Source organism: Peromyscus californicus, unplaced genomic scaffold (assembly GCF_007827085.1).
Source record: "Peromyscus californicus insignis strain IS unplaced genomic scaffold, ASM782708v3 Scaffold_15__1_contigs__length_86483966, whole genome shotgun sequence".
NCBI lineage: Eukaryota > Metazoa > Chordata > Mammalia > Rodentia > Cricetidae > Peromyscus > Peromyscus californicus.
This window is the reverse complement of record NW_026294447.1, coordinates 81,094,679-81,110,221: the sequence shown is the minus strand read 5'-3', so window position 1 is coordinate 81,110,221 and position 15,543 is coordinate 81,094,679.

The window sequence follows — 15,543 nt, the reverse complement described above, 5'->3', positions numbered from 1 at the left end:
GTGCTTAAAATGCAAAATTCACAGGCAAGCTGGCTGACGCCTGAGGCTTGAAAGAGACGCTTTCAATCCCAGGAACTCGAGATGTGTCACACTGTAAATGCTCCCCAGTTCTGCTTGAGTTAGCTTATAGGAGCAAAATGTAGACCCATTTGAAATGAGGAGGGGGAATTACACTTTTCATCTTCCCCAAGCCAGCTGGTAGCTGAAAAACTCTGGCATCAAGGAAAAAACATGGAGGACCACTCTGTTACCTGTGCTACCATAGGAACGTAGCCCCAGTTTAATGAAAGAATGAATACAGGTCTATGGAGAGAGCCAAGCTTGTAAATTGCTTGCTGGGCCAGCATGAGAACACGGGTTTGATTCCTAGCACCCACATTAGAAACCGAACATGCGGTTGTGTGCTTGTAATCCTAGCATTGGAGCTGGTGAGATAAGAGGATACCTGGGGTCCAGCTGCCAGCCGGCCAGGTAATCTCTAAGCTCCAGGATATCCGTGTGAGATACTGTGTCCAAGACCAATATGCTTGGGTCCTGAGGAGTGACACCTGACATTGACCTCTGGTCTCTACTTGCACCTCTCCCTTCTTCCCTCCCTCCCCCACCCCTCATAAATGAGTTTATAAAGGAATCCCTAAGCAAAGGACTGCGAACATCTCAATTGTGGCTTCCTTGTACAACACCTTCTGTGTAAGCCTTCACTCCAGTCTACTTGGCAGCCAAGCAGGCATCCACCAAGTGTGCGAGCCACTCCAGATCTCTCCTTTTCCCTTGCTCTTCAAGAACGCTGCATGTGTTTTCTTACCCATGGTGTCTAGACACTCTGACATCAGTGTTCACAGACCTTTTGCTGGAACTCCAGGCTGCCTGAGATAACGACTCCTTCATGGACCCACAGCAGAACTCCAAGTCGAAGGAGCTCTGTAAGAAGGAAAAACAAGTGTTGCCACCAAAGGCCACATGGAAGGCCTCTAACTTGTGGCCTGGTTGGAGTCTGAGGGACACGCTGCAGCCAGGGCCATACAAATCTGAGTGGCCTGTACTGCTACGTGATGCCATGGTCGCATCTGGCCCAGTACATCTGGGCCAGAGCTGCAACTGAGGTTATGTCTGGGTCTGTGGCCCTCCTGCAGCCAGGGTCTGTGTCGAAGTCCATGGCTCTTGTTACCATCAAAGGCCATGCTGATGCCCCCAGGGTCTGGGCCACCACCTGGGGCCATGTTGGTATCTGAGGGTTATGCTGCTCCTGTGGCCATGCTGATCTGCATGGCCTGTGTGGCCACTTGGGGCTGTGTTGACATCCATGCCTGGCTATTGCTGCCCAGGACCTGTCTGGGTCTGTGATCCTATCACAGCTGGGGTCTGTGTTGAAGTTCGAGACCCGTGTTGCCACCAAAGGCCACATGGAACCCTGGGGTCTGGGCTGCAACCTGTGGCATTGTTGGTGTCTGAGGGCCATGCCACTGACAGAGCCATGCTGATTTGAGTGGCCATGGTGTCCTCTGGGCCTGAACTGCTGCCTAGGGTCATTTCTGAGTCTATGGTCCTGCTGCAGCTGGGGTCTATATTGATATCTGTGGCCCGTGTTACCACATAGGGCCACAGGAACCACGTGTGATGAAATCAGAGGGCCATGCTGAGCTGGCCCCACCCTTTGCTAGCCCTGCCCCTTACTGGATATTGTAGCAAGAGAGCTGGCCTTGACCCTTATGGGAGAGCTGCCCCCGCCACACACTTGGGAGAGATGGCCCCACCCTTACCATCAGAGTAGGCAAACTGGCCCTGATGGCATGGGTGTAGAAAAGCTGGCTCCATCCCTTGCCTGGGCAGCCCCAGTGGTCCAGACTACTCAGCTCGGCTGTCACTCAGGTTCATATACAGGGCATTGCTGGCTCACCCTTATATCTATCCTCTCTATGTCCTGCTGGAGCACTTGAAGGGACTGGTCCTGTGGAACTATAGCTGCAGGATCACCATGACTGGGGTGGCTGCAAGATATTGGAGAAGAGTTTCAGTGATGATGGTGTACTAGGAACCAGAGGCCTTGAACCAGACCAATGAGTCATTGCAGTGAACATTTGCAAGTAAGACTGATTGGACCAAAGGGTGTACTGTGTGACTCACAGCAGCTCCTGATGCCACTAAGATGAATGAAGAGGTGTTGGAGAGGCAGGAAAGATGGAGGAGTGAAGAGGTTTCTTTTTTGTTTGTTTTGTTTTGTTTTTAATTTTTTTTAAAAAAATTTTCCTTTTGGGGAGATGCTGCAAGGGTGAGGGCAGATATGGGGGAACAGGGGGATGAGTGGAATTGGGGTGCATGATGTGAAGTTCCCAAAGAATTAATAAAGAAATTATGTTAAATTAAAAAAAAAGAAGGAATAGCAAGAATTGTATTCAAGATGAAGCAGTAGGGGACTACAGTTACTTTCAAGCTGTCCATTTTTCTCTTGCTCATACCCAGTTGGACTGGATTCACCACATGGCCTCTGCTTATACCGAAGATATATCAGGGGTTCTCAACCTGTGGGTCATGACCCCCTGGGGGTCAAATGACCCCTTCACAGGGATTGCCCAAGATCATCAGAAAACACAGATATTTAGAGTAGGATTCATAATGGTAGCAAAATTACAGTTGTGAAAGTAGCAATGAAAATAATTTTAAGGCTGGTGGGTTCACCACAACATGAGGAACTATATTAAAGGGTCACATCATTAGGAAGGTTGATCAAGATGAACTACTGAGTATGCCATTTGTACCTTCTCCCCTCCCCTCTCCTCCCTTGCCCTTCCCTGTCCCCCTCCCTTCTTTCCTTTTTTCCTTTCTTCATTCCTTCCTCCCCACTTTCTTCCTTCCTACTATTATCTATCTACCTAGCTTCCTAGTTACCTACCTGTGTACCTAATTCTGCTCCCACTGTGGACAGACTCATTATAAAAGTCCGTCCATCCCAGTGAGCTGGCCAGGTAGTTGTTTAGTCTATAGACATGGGCTCAGTTTCTCATGATCTCTTAGACTGAATACAAAATAGTTCACGGCAGCTCTAGATCTTGGTTGGAATACAGAGGGAGGGGCTATAAGCCTTTTATCCCCTTCTCTCTCCTATCTGCATCCTGGATCTGAAAATGCTGCTCCCCCAGCCCTCTTCATGCTCAGCCCTGACCAAAAGCCTCTTATTTCTCTTGTGCACTTCAGATCAAAGCCACCAGTTATCTTGGCCTCTTCTGGCTGCTGGGTGAATCTGGAGTGTGAGTTCAGTGGTTGGTTGTGACGGGGATGCAGGTCTTCTGCATTTCTTGAGAAGATGACCATTTGAGCAGAAGCAGAAGAATTCGAGTTTTATTTCAGTGGCAGTGTTCACACTGCTTAGGAGATCAAGATTCTTCAGGCAGGGCTTGCGGAGTGTTATGTGCTCTTTGTGTTTCTCTGAAGCAGGATAGAACACAAATTACTGAGGAGGTCAGAGCGATTTCAGCCCTGGGTTCTGACTAGCCAAGGGCCACTCACCAGCCCATCTACTAGTGGGCTGAGCCTTCTGCTTGTGGCTTTGCTTTTCTCCTGTCATGACAGACACTGACCTGGTAACCTTGACCACATTCAGCCAAATAATTTTGTAAAATAGATACTGATTGGTAAAGAAACACTTCTCTCTCAGTAGAACTGTTTCTTGATTAAAAGCTGCTCATGAGTGGCTGGGGAGAATGGGTTGGTGAATAAGATTGCTTGTTGTGAAAACATGGGGACTGGAGTACTTGAATTCAATTCTCCAGCATCCATGCATAGCTGCACATGGACCTTCAACTCCAGAGCTGAACAATGGAGCTGTGGGAGTGTAGAGACAGGAGGATGAATGGGACTTGCTGCCACCAGCCTACCTCCAGGTTCAGTGAGAGATCCAGTCCCAAGTGAAAAATGTGGAGAGTGAAAATGCAGACACTGCTACCTCCACTGGTCTCTGCATGGGTGTGCATGGGTGCCTACATATTCACATATATCACACAAACACACTATCACACGCACAGCCATATATATACATATACCACACACACACAAACTCCATTGGCCACTTCCCACCCACAAATGCATGTGTTCACACATGCAAATAAAACAACAAAAGCTGTTCTTTCATCATTCCCTCAGCCCAGCCACGGACCTCCATGCAGGTGATACAGTCAGCTGGAGAGCCACAAAGCCTTCCTTACCCTCACAGTTGTCCTTTTCTCCAACCCAGGACTCTCCTTTGGCACAAGCCTGGGTCTTCTCTTGGTTTTTGCCAAGGAGTGAACTACTCTGTAGTGGTAAATTGTTACTTAACCTAAGTGTTAGACTCTGATGACTGAAGGGTTCCCTTCACACAGGGGGATGACATTTTGAAATTAAGGCTTACTTAGCATTAATGAGGTTATATTCATTAAAAGGTAGATGGTGTCCTGGCAGTTTTCAAAAATCAGGCTACTTCATTCCTTAGGGTAGGCCTACTTTCTGGTACTTAAAAATAAGCAATGAGGTGGAAATTTTAGGGTACCTAGAGGCCTATGGGCCAGTCAGGTTGCATCTAATGATATTTCACCCTCTGTTAGGCTAGAAAACACTATTTATGTACTTCACATGTCTTTTCAGTGTCCGTACATTATCTTTCCTTTCCTAATTTGAGCAGAGCTTGACCCTCCAAATGATGAGGCCAGGGTCAATCAAGAAGGCTTGCTCTGTGTGGCTACTTGTTCAGTGTGCTTTTAGCCTCTGCATACTGTCCTGAGATATAGACTGAAGATTATGGAGATGGTATATTGGCCACATTTAACCAGGCTTAACTTGGCTATTTCTTTGTTTTTCAGTAGTACATTAAAATGGTAGACTGCTTCAGTTTTCAACAGAGGTTTCTCCTTTTTATATTCCTCACAGAAAATTGAAAAATACAAGGTATTTTTCCTTTTATCTTTTTGGCAATAATGTGAGATTTGTATTTTGGAAGTAAATATGCTAACCATCTCTCTTTTAAAAAAATGTTTTTAATTGAAATAGAATTACATCACCACCCTTTCCTCCTAGTCCCTCTCAGCTACCCTTTCTCCAGCCCATTCCACATTCCCCCTCACTCTCAAGTTGATAGTTTCTTTTTCTTAGCTTATTATTATTACACATACATATATGTTTGTGTATACACAAATATGTAAATACATCTGTCAAGGCTGTTTCTGCTGGTTTCAGGGCTGACTATCCTGCACTGCACAATGAGGGTATGGAGAGCCTGCCTCCACTTTTTCCCCAGGGTACTCTTCAGGAGAGAGGGATTAGAGATATTAGGTAGAAAGATAGAGGGGAGAGAAACAGATAGAAACACAGAACAGCTTCAGGAGGGTCTGGATCAATATCCACTGGCCCCTCCTGTATCTTCTAAAGGGCCTTTTATAGGAATGCCAAGGAGTGGAGCAAAAGATCTTCCCCTAGCACAGCCAAGTACAGACCATTCCAATCACTTGGTAACCACACATGTGGTCAAGCCATCCTCTATTGCAGCCCTGCTGGGTAAAGCAAGCTCAGATCTCACTAGGAAACCTTTGTGGGCCTCCTTAACTCCCACTTCTTGATATAATAAAGTGTCCTCCAGGTCCTTCAGATAGACTGTGCCTGTCTTAGGTCATCCTTCTTGAATAATCTTCCTTACCCATCATGGAGATACACTTTCCATCAAGCATACTCTGGCTTAGGTTGAAAGCTATCAAGAAGAAAGTTGCTTGTCTTTGACTACCAGCCTCTGGCATGAGGGGGTACAGAGCATAACTCAGCTCTGACTCAAGTCCCTACTAAGAACTTGCAAACATCCACAGCGATTTCCATAGCTGCCCCACCTCCCAGTAAAGGAGTAGAGGATAATAAAGATTGAATATCCTTTTTGGAATGGGTCTAAGATGACTACAGCAGTTTTAGCTGCACCAAACCTTTTTCTTATTCAGAGCTCTCTCCCAACAGATGTTTAATAAAATTTTCAAGAGACTATTTTGATTCCCAAGAGAAAGCAATTATTTTAAAACACTCCAATGTATCCACTCAAGTAAACAAAAACCCATGCTAATTATAAAGACACTTTTAGCTGTTTAACTAGCTCATATATACTAGTGTTCTTACCACAGAAGTAGAATTTCTATACAAACTAACTCGATTGTGGGAGGCCTACCCCTTTATGGGAGGCCTACTGCTTTCTAAACAGAAACAGAGGAAGAATGGAAGCTTTTAGGTAGAAGACAGAAAAGCTTCCCTAATTATGACTATGACATCTTCACTTAAGCTTTCTGGAGGCCACTGAGACCATAAAATTATATTTTAAGCTATCATAAAAAGTGTTCAAATATATCTGAAGGTAAAGAGTAATAAAACAGTTCTAGTATGAACATCACTATACACTTTTTACAAACTTATTTGACACTTTTTTTTTTTTTTTGGTTTTTTTCGAGACAGGGTTTCTCTGTGCAGCTTTGCGCCTTTCCTGGAACTCGCTTTGGAGACCAGGCTGGCCTCGAACTCACAAAGATCCACCTGCCTCTGTCTCCTGAGTGCTGGGATTAAAGGCGTGCGCCACCACCGCCCAGCCACATTTGACATTTTTTACAGTCAGCATTTACAATTTTTACAAACTTACATTCAAAGTATTTACAAGTAACATGGATATCATTATACATATTTACACTTTTTACAAACTTATATTCAAATGGAAACACTATATAACTCTTTTACAACCTTTAGCACCTATCTAAAAGAGATTTCTTAAAAGAACTATTGACATTATTCTTACAACAAGACAGAGAGTAATTTCTTTGGACTTCATTTGAAAAGCAAAAATAATAATACTTCTCTTACTGTAATATTTATGAAATTAAAAAGTCTAGATCAAATATATAGCATAATATGTAAGACATTGCTCATAAAACATTGTTAAGTAGATCATTAATCTCAATAATGTATAATTGATATTGTTTAGGTTTTTCTGATAAAGCAAGCAAAATGTTAGTTTCATACCATACTCAGGCAACCAGCAAGCTTCATTTAGTGACTAAGGGTACAATTTTCTCCCTTCTTAATTTTTGAACCTACTTTTTTAGACTGCCATGAGCTCTTTCCACAATTATGAGTAGTAACTATTATATTTAAAGGCACCTGTACTCTTCTTCAGTAGAAAACGTCCTTATGTTTACCTTTGAATTGATTCAGTGGCATCCAGAGATGCCTAGGTTTGCTCTTTTACCTTTCAGGGGAATTTTCACATAGGAAAAGCAGTTTCTATTTTAGAGAAGGCTCTGGAAATAGGCAGCCACTGGCCAGTCAGCTGAGCCTAATTGGTGAGCTCTGGGTTTATTGAGAGACTAAAAAGACTAGGTTGATTATCTCCCCTCCTTTAAGATCTCTTCTCTCCCTACCAAAGGTCCCTTTATAGTTTCCTTAATTCTCTAAATACTCCAAGCTAAACACATGAACCTAATACTATGGTCCATGTGAGTGAGAATATACTATCACTATTATTCTGGGTTTGAGTGACATCATACTATACGTTTTCCATCTTCATACCTGAAAGTTTTATTCTTCTTTACAGCTAAATGAAATTCCAGTGTGCATATATATAGTGCATTCATCAGTTGATGGATACCAAAGCTGATTGCACATTCTAGTTATTGTGAATAGAAAATCAGAGAGCATGGATGAGCATAAATATCTATAGCAGTAAGAGTCCTTTAGATATATGCCCAGGAATGGTATAACTTTGTCATATGGTGGATATTTTTCTTGTTTTGTGAGGAATTTCCATACTGATTTCTACGGTGGCTGCATCAGTTTGCACTCTTACCAATAATACGTGAGGATCCCCCTTTCCCCACATCTTCACCAGCATGTTTTCTGGATATGCAGGACTGCTGTACTTGTGAATCCATTGCAGATATGGCTGCTTGCACAATACCTGCACAAAACCAAGCCAGCCATGTCCCTTAGATGAGCTTGTATTAAGGAATGTATATGAATACCTAGAAAATACAATTATACAATGTGTGAAATCTCACTTACCAACAAGTAAGACACACCAATATAGTTTTATCTTACATAAGAGAGCTTTGCATCATATATGAGGGATTCTCTGAATATGGTCCCCTTCCCCTTTCCACTTTTTTCCCTTTTCCCCCATTCATTTCTCTTCCCTCTCCTCTTCCCTTTACCACTTCCTTTTCTTTCTCCCTTCTTTTGCCTTCTCTCCCCTCCCTTCCTTTTCCTCTTTCTTCTCTCCTTGCCTACATTATAACCATTTTTTCAAGATTCTTAAATTATCAAACATAAAATATACATAAAAATAAATATAAAAACCCAAGAACATCCACTTTGGCTTATTGATCATTAACCACACCACAATACGATTAAATTATTTTTTAGTTATGTCTGTCAAAAATTTTATTTCAGACATTCTGAGATGTAATTCTTTTCACATGAAATTTTCATCATTTCAGGCTTAGATTTCATCACCTTCTTCTGATTTTTGACTCTGGGACAGGTTGAGAATATGGCAAGGTGTTTTTGTTCTCCTTCCTGATCATTACCAGCCACTGTTCATGCTCCTTTCATGATATGGACACATTGGGCCAGCCTCCTTGACACTGATGGGCCTTTGTGTGTTCCTGGATGCAGCATCTTATATAATCCTTTGACATGAGCTCCTTTTTCTACTTCTAATAATCCCTACTCTCAGATGCTCTCCATAGCTTCCAGGCCTAGGCTCTGTGGGAAGGTCGTGATTTGGCTTTTGTCGCTTTGGAATTCAGGAAGCAGAGACCTGTGACGGAGATACATGGCAGTGAACTTGTCCTAGTGTTATTTCCCCATTTTGTGACCTGCTTAACCAAATATCCAACCCCAGAAGGAGATGCGAGATGACTGACATCTGTCTGGATTCTCTCACCCATTCATGAACTATTCCTTAGGCCAACCATTGTCCTGAACCCTGGGAATGAATCAGTAATGTCTGGTCTCAGTGTGTCTATGGGTTACTTGTGAGACAGGAATAATCAGGAAGCATGTGGTAGTGAAGCTCTGAGAGTAAGAGAGGGAGGTTTGAGGTGTAAAGGATGGAGGTCAGGAAAAGTCACCAGGATTAGAGATAATGAAGTTTATTGGCCTAGCAGAGAAGGTACGGAGGGCATCCCTGGTACAGGGACACAAAAACTTGAAGGTGTTATCTAGTCAAGGAAGCAGAAAGAAATTCATCCAGTCAAGGATTAGAGGAATAGTGAAGCCACAGAGGGAAGCATGTCTGAGAAAGTTCATGAAGGGTCCTCTCTACTATGCTTAGTCACAAAGAACTATGGACAGCCTTAGTGGTGGCAAGAGTGGTGAGCGAATTCCATGTGACTAGATGTTCAGAGAGGTGAAGAGGATCAAGGCATGTGTGTACAGAGTGATGGATGGTGATCAACACTGGAAGTCAGTATACAAGATTGCACAAAGGTACTACAGTAATGATGAAGAGGAGGGAATAGACGTGAGAGGTTTTGATTCTGACACTATTCAGTGACTGAGCATGGACACAGAGAGGAGTCACTGAGGACTCTCTGGCTTGTGGCTTGAGAAAGACATAGTTTGGTGCACATGGGTAGAGGAGAGAGTTGGAGAAATATTAGTATGAAAGATGGCTTCCATTTGGATGGGTGGTGTTTGAATTCCTTGTGGGCTGGCTTGGAGAGATGTTCATAAGCACTCCAATCAACTGAATCACAGGAGTATGAAGAGGGCTACAAACACAGACCAAGGTGGAGATAGCATACCAGGTCGACTGATGCCTTGACAGGAAGTGACATCACTCAGGGACCCAGTGGGAACAATTGATACAACTGTTTTTTTTTTTGTGTACAGATTCAAGTGATCTTTATAACATTTATGAGATCATTACAAAGACATTGACAAATAAAGAAGGTCCTTTGTTACCAATCTGTTTTGAGTTTTGCTTCAGAATGTGTAGGCTGAGGTGGCAAATAATATCCCAAGGTCCCTTCCCACACAGTAATGTTTTTGAGGTCCCATGAACAGGGGGCATGTTGTAATGTGAAGCTGTCTTACCATTTCAGCTGTAGGCCAGCACAGAAATCAGAGTCAGAGCTGAGATTACCATCTCTTCTCCCCTCCCACCTCAGTTTTCACTGAATTTTGAAATCATATCTTTTGTTATCTGGGTCAAGGACTTGAGAAGAAAACACTAAGCAGCTTGGTGCAAAACAGCATGTTCAGATGGTTGAATTAGCGCCCCTAAACCACTCACCCAAAGAAAGTAGAAGATCAACACAAAGAAAGTTCTCCTCAACAGATGGCTCTCTATTTTTTCCCATGTCCTTTAAACTCAGCTGCTACAATCATTTTGAAACCCGACCAGAACTCTTTAGTAAGTAGGTGAGTGGCATTAACTACTTTTATTGTCCTAGCTCTTCAGTCCCTCCCCTCTCAGAACTAAATTCTTTAGGGAAAGAATAAGATATCCTCAGTGTTTCAGCTTCTTTAATTTGTTTATAGCCTGGTAAAAGTCCTATAAGTCCAAGGCTGACTGCTAGCAGTTAGGCAAACAATTAGGGTTGGGCTCTTCCCTGGGGAAGAGCATTTCTCCAGCCCTCAGTGTTCCCAGTTGTCCATAGTTCTTCATCTAGTATTGAGGCCCTGTGAGTTTTGCTCCTATCACATTAGCATGTCCTTTGGTGATGTCTTTGTTCATGTCTTGTTTAGGCAGCCATGTTGATATGTATACATATAAGTGTATATGTTACAAGAATTAAAGAAAAGGAGGCCATGAATTTTCAAGAGTGCAAGGCAAGGAGGTCCATGGGAGGGTTGGAGGGAGGAAAAGGAAGAGGATGAAATGATGTGATTATATTTTAATTTCAAAACTAAAAAGGATTATAATTAAAAAAGCAAACCAATGATTTATCATCAAATGAATAGATAAATAAAATATGATATGTCCACCAGAAAGGGTAATTTTAGCCTTAAAAAGGAAATTCTCATGCAAGCGACAACATGGATGAACCTCAAAGGCATAGTATGAAGTTGAATAAACAATTCACAAAAGAACAAATGCAGTGTGACTCCTCTCACACCTGTGCCTAAAGTAGGTAAAGTGACAATGGCATAATTGGAATAGTGATTGCCAGAAGTTGAGGTTAGGAGGTAGGGTGAATTATGGATTGATGTACAATATAAGGTGTTTCAGTTTAGGATGATGAGAAAGTTCTAGGGATGGATAGTGGTAATGTTGCCCAGTGGTGCAAATGGAATTTATGCCATTCAACAATAAACCTAAAAATAATTTGTAAAAAATATATATAAGGAAAAGCTGACTGTGGTGGTACACATGTGTTACCTCAGCTCTGAAGAAGCTGAGGCAGGATGAATGCTGTCAATTAGGAGCCAGCCTGGGCAATAGAGTTAGCCTCTGTCTCAGAAATGTAAAGACAAAAGTATGTAAGGGAAGCAGAACTGATAGACTAATTAACAGGGCATTCATCTTTAGGAAAAGGTTTAGAAGATAATACAAGAAGAGTTCCTCCATGCTAGTGACCGAAGATCTAAAATTTAAACAAAATTTAAAGTCAGTTTAAAATCAATTCAAAAATATTTCTAAGTGATAAAACTCAATATTGCAAAAATATTTGGGCAGTATTTTTTTTACTATTGTGATCTAGCAGACATGTAAAAATGTACACATGACAAGGCTCTCTCTACATGGCTCAACAATTCTATGTATCTGGGATTTATTTTCAAGAAGAAGTCTTAAAGAAAACATGCAAGGAGATTTCAGTACAGCGCAATGAAGAACAGTAGGGAAGTGTTTAAAGGTCCCAGAATGGATTTGATTTTTGCAACTTATGGGACTTGATCCAACATAATGTTAAAAATGCTGAAGGTTTGCAATCATAAAGATTATATGGAAACAGGGAAATTGGTTGATAAGAAGGGGGAAAATGTCAGGGAGCACGTGGAGATAAGTCTACAATGAAATGAAATTCCCCTTAGTTTAGAACAGGGCCACAGCCTGACAAATTCTTAATGAGTTGAAAATACCAGAAGTCACAAATGCATGATTTCTCACTTTACCTACAGAGCATGCTAGCTCATCACAGAGCATATCACAGTAGAGTGTTAATTGCTTTCCTGTCCTTTGATTATGCTGCCTGGGAGCTGTGTCTCACTGCCACTGCCCAGCAAATAATCAAGGGAAAGTCACTATCTTAGTTAGGGTTTTTTTTTTTTTTTAAGATTTATTTATTATTTATTTATTACATATACAGCATGTATGACTGCAGGCCAGAAGAGGGCACCAGATCTCGTTACAGGTGGTTGTGAGTCACCATGTGGTTGCTGGGAATCGAACTCAGGACCTCTGGAAGAACAAACAGTCAGTGCTCTTAACCTCTGAGCCATCTCTCCAGCCCTAGTTAGGGTTTTTATTGCTGTGAAGAGACACCATGACTATAGCAATTTTTATAAAGAAAACATTTAATTCAGGTGGCAGCTTACAGTTTCAGAGGTTTAGTCCATTATCATCATGACAGAACATGGCGGCTGGAAGTATTACAGCACATAGGCAGATATGCTGGAGAAATAGCAGTGTCCTATATCTTGACTTGTAGGCAACAGGAAGTGAACTGAGACATTGGGTGTCACTTTAGAAAAGGAGACCTCAAAGCCCACCCCCACAGTGACATACTTCCTCTAACAAGGCCATACCTACTCCAACAAAGCCACACCTCCTAATAGTGACACCCCCTTTGGGAGCCATTTTCTTTCAGACCATCACAGTCAATGATTGTCTGCAATATTGGAAACAGGAAAATGGTCCTGAAGCCCATGCCTTGCTGTATTAGTTTGTTAGGGCTACCATCCAAGTACAGACCACGGATTGTGATGATACATTGTGTACCCTAATAAAATTTGCCTGAAGATCAGAGAACAGGAACAAACCCCTAGATTAAACATAGAGGCCAGGCAGTGGTGGCACACATCTTTAATCCTAGCACTCGGGAGGCAGAGATCTTTCTGGATCTCTGTGAGTTCAAAGCCACCCTGGACTATATGAGATTGGTTCAGTCTAGGTGAGAAACAGAGCCAGACAGTGATGACACACACCTTTAATCCTAGTACTTGGGAATCACAGGCCTTTAATCCCAGCATTTGAGATCTCATGCCTTTGTTTGGGAAGCACACAAGCCTTTAATCCCAGCACTAGAGAGGCTGAGACAGGAAGTGATATGGCTGGATGGAGAAAGGTATACAAGGTGTGAGGAGACAGGAACTAGAGCCTTTTTCAGGCAGATGAGTTCTAGAAGTAAGATGTAGCAGTGGCTTGTTCCTTTGTCTCTGATCTTTCAGCAATTACCGCAATGTATGGCTCCGGGATTTATTATAAGACCTTTAGAGATTTGAGCAACAATGGATGGCTTATATGAAGGGGGGTTTATTTTGAGATTGGCTTTATGACTGTGGATGCTGAGATATCCCATATTGTGCCATCTGCAAGCTGGTGAACTGGGGAATGTGGTGGTGTGACTCAATCAGGCTCCAAAGGACCGAGAACCAGAGTAGCTGATGACCTAAATATCAGCCCAAGTTAAAAGGCTCCAGAACTCAGGACACGGATATCTGAGGCCACGAGGAGATGGATGGGATAGCAAATGTTTTGTATTGTCTTTTTGTCCTGGTCAGACCCTCAGTGGGTTAGATGAGCCTACTCACATGGGTGGGTACAACTTTCCTGATTCAGCATACAGATTCATGTTTTTCTCTTCTGGAACAAGATTACCCATGAGATTAACCATCATTCACCTGGACAAACATTTCAATAAAAACTGACACAAGGCTGAGCGTGTAGCCAAGGGAGCAAGCAACAAGGCCTGTGTTCAATCCCCTGAATGAATACAAAAAGCCTCAGTACTATTATCTCTATTATCTGAGAAGTAGCAAATGATGAAAGAAATGTAATGAGCCGCAACGTAGGCCTGATAGCAACAACCCCATTGCCTTTGGCCCAGGCATTACAGCAGGATTTAAGTTTAACACGCTTCAGAGCTATTCCAGTCCTCGTCTCTAGTCAGATGGTGGACTTTTCTTTTGTGAAGAAAATTGCTGCTAGATCTGAACTTGGCAGTGCTGGTACTGTTTTGCTTTATTTTATTTCTAGTGTTGTGTGCTTGGAGACAAAGTAACTTTTAGATTCTTGATTCTCTAGGCCTCTCCGTTTCCCTCCCATCCCCCCCTCTCCTCTTCCCTCCTTCCTTTCCCTTTCCTCCTCTCCTCTCCCCTCCCCTCTTATCAACACATCAAAGTTTGCTCCTCCTTCCTTGTGAACTGATTGTTTTCCTTACATGTTCTGGAAGTTTTTGCTGTAATTATAAAAACACATCCAGAATTGCCAAGTGTTTTGTGCCATATGCTATTAAACATGTTATTCGTTTACTTAATCTTTGACTCACACAGGTCGTGTGTCTGTCTGCACACATCTGAGTTTTCAGGATGTTCCAGACATAGCCCTAGGCCTTTAGAGATAAGAACACAGAGGCCTGGGATTGTAGCCTAGAAGGTATAGCACCTACCTAATGTGCAGGAGGCTGAGTTCCCACCACGTGAACAGGGTATGGTGGTAGAAGTCTACAATCCTGGCACAGGGAGATAGAGACAGGAGGATACAAAGTTCAAGGTCAGCCATATAGCAAGGTCAATGCCAGTCTTGGCTACATGAGACACTGTTTCAAAACAAACACTGTTTGCCTTTGAGAGTTCTGACTCCAGAGGGATGGCGGAGAGACTCAGAAATAGGTGACTCTAAAATACTGTAAATGTATAAGAGAGAAATAGCAAATGATGATGCTATTGTGGTATTAGAAATGGAGTTGGGGAAGAAGGTTAGGTTTGATGAGATGGAGTTTAGTTATTCATTATATACATGTTAGAATGGACCTAGCCTGGGCTACCAGCTTACTTTCTATGAGAATCATAGACTGAAGTTTAGGTAATGTGAAACTGGACGAATTTCCAAACCTGGTTAATAAACTGGTCCTATATACTTCAAGTGTGGTGATTAATGCTCATGAATTCAACTTTACTTTATAGATAGTAAAACTTTAGGGGCAAGATTTTTTCACTTTGAAGCCACACATCAAATGCTCAAGAATGAAAATACAACCAGAATATTAAGACAATAACTACCAAACACAAATATATAGGGATATTGTGATATGTTAGAACGGGAGAGCTGGGGAGGAAGCATTACTAAATCAACATTGAACTATAAGGAATTAGCACCCCTTAAGTAAGACAAATTACCTAGGCATCTTTGAATTTGTGAGCCATAAGTGGATATTTGAATTTGAACCAGACAAAATCAGGCATTATAAATTGTTGGCTATCTTTTGGGGAGCTCTGGAAGGATACAGTGTCATAGATACAAAAGGGGATGAGCTACAATGAGCTCCTATAGTCTTAAGAGGATATAGGGGACACCAGGAACAAGGATCTCTGAGGTGTTTGCAGGAA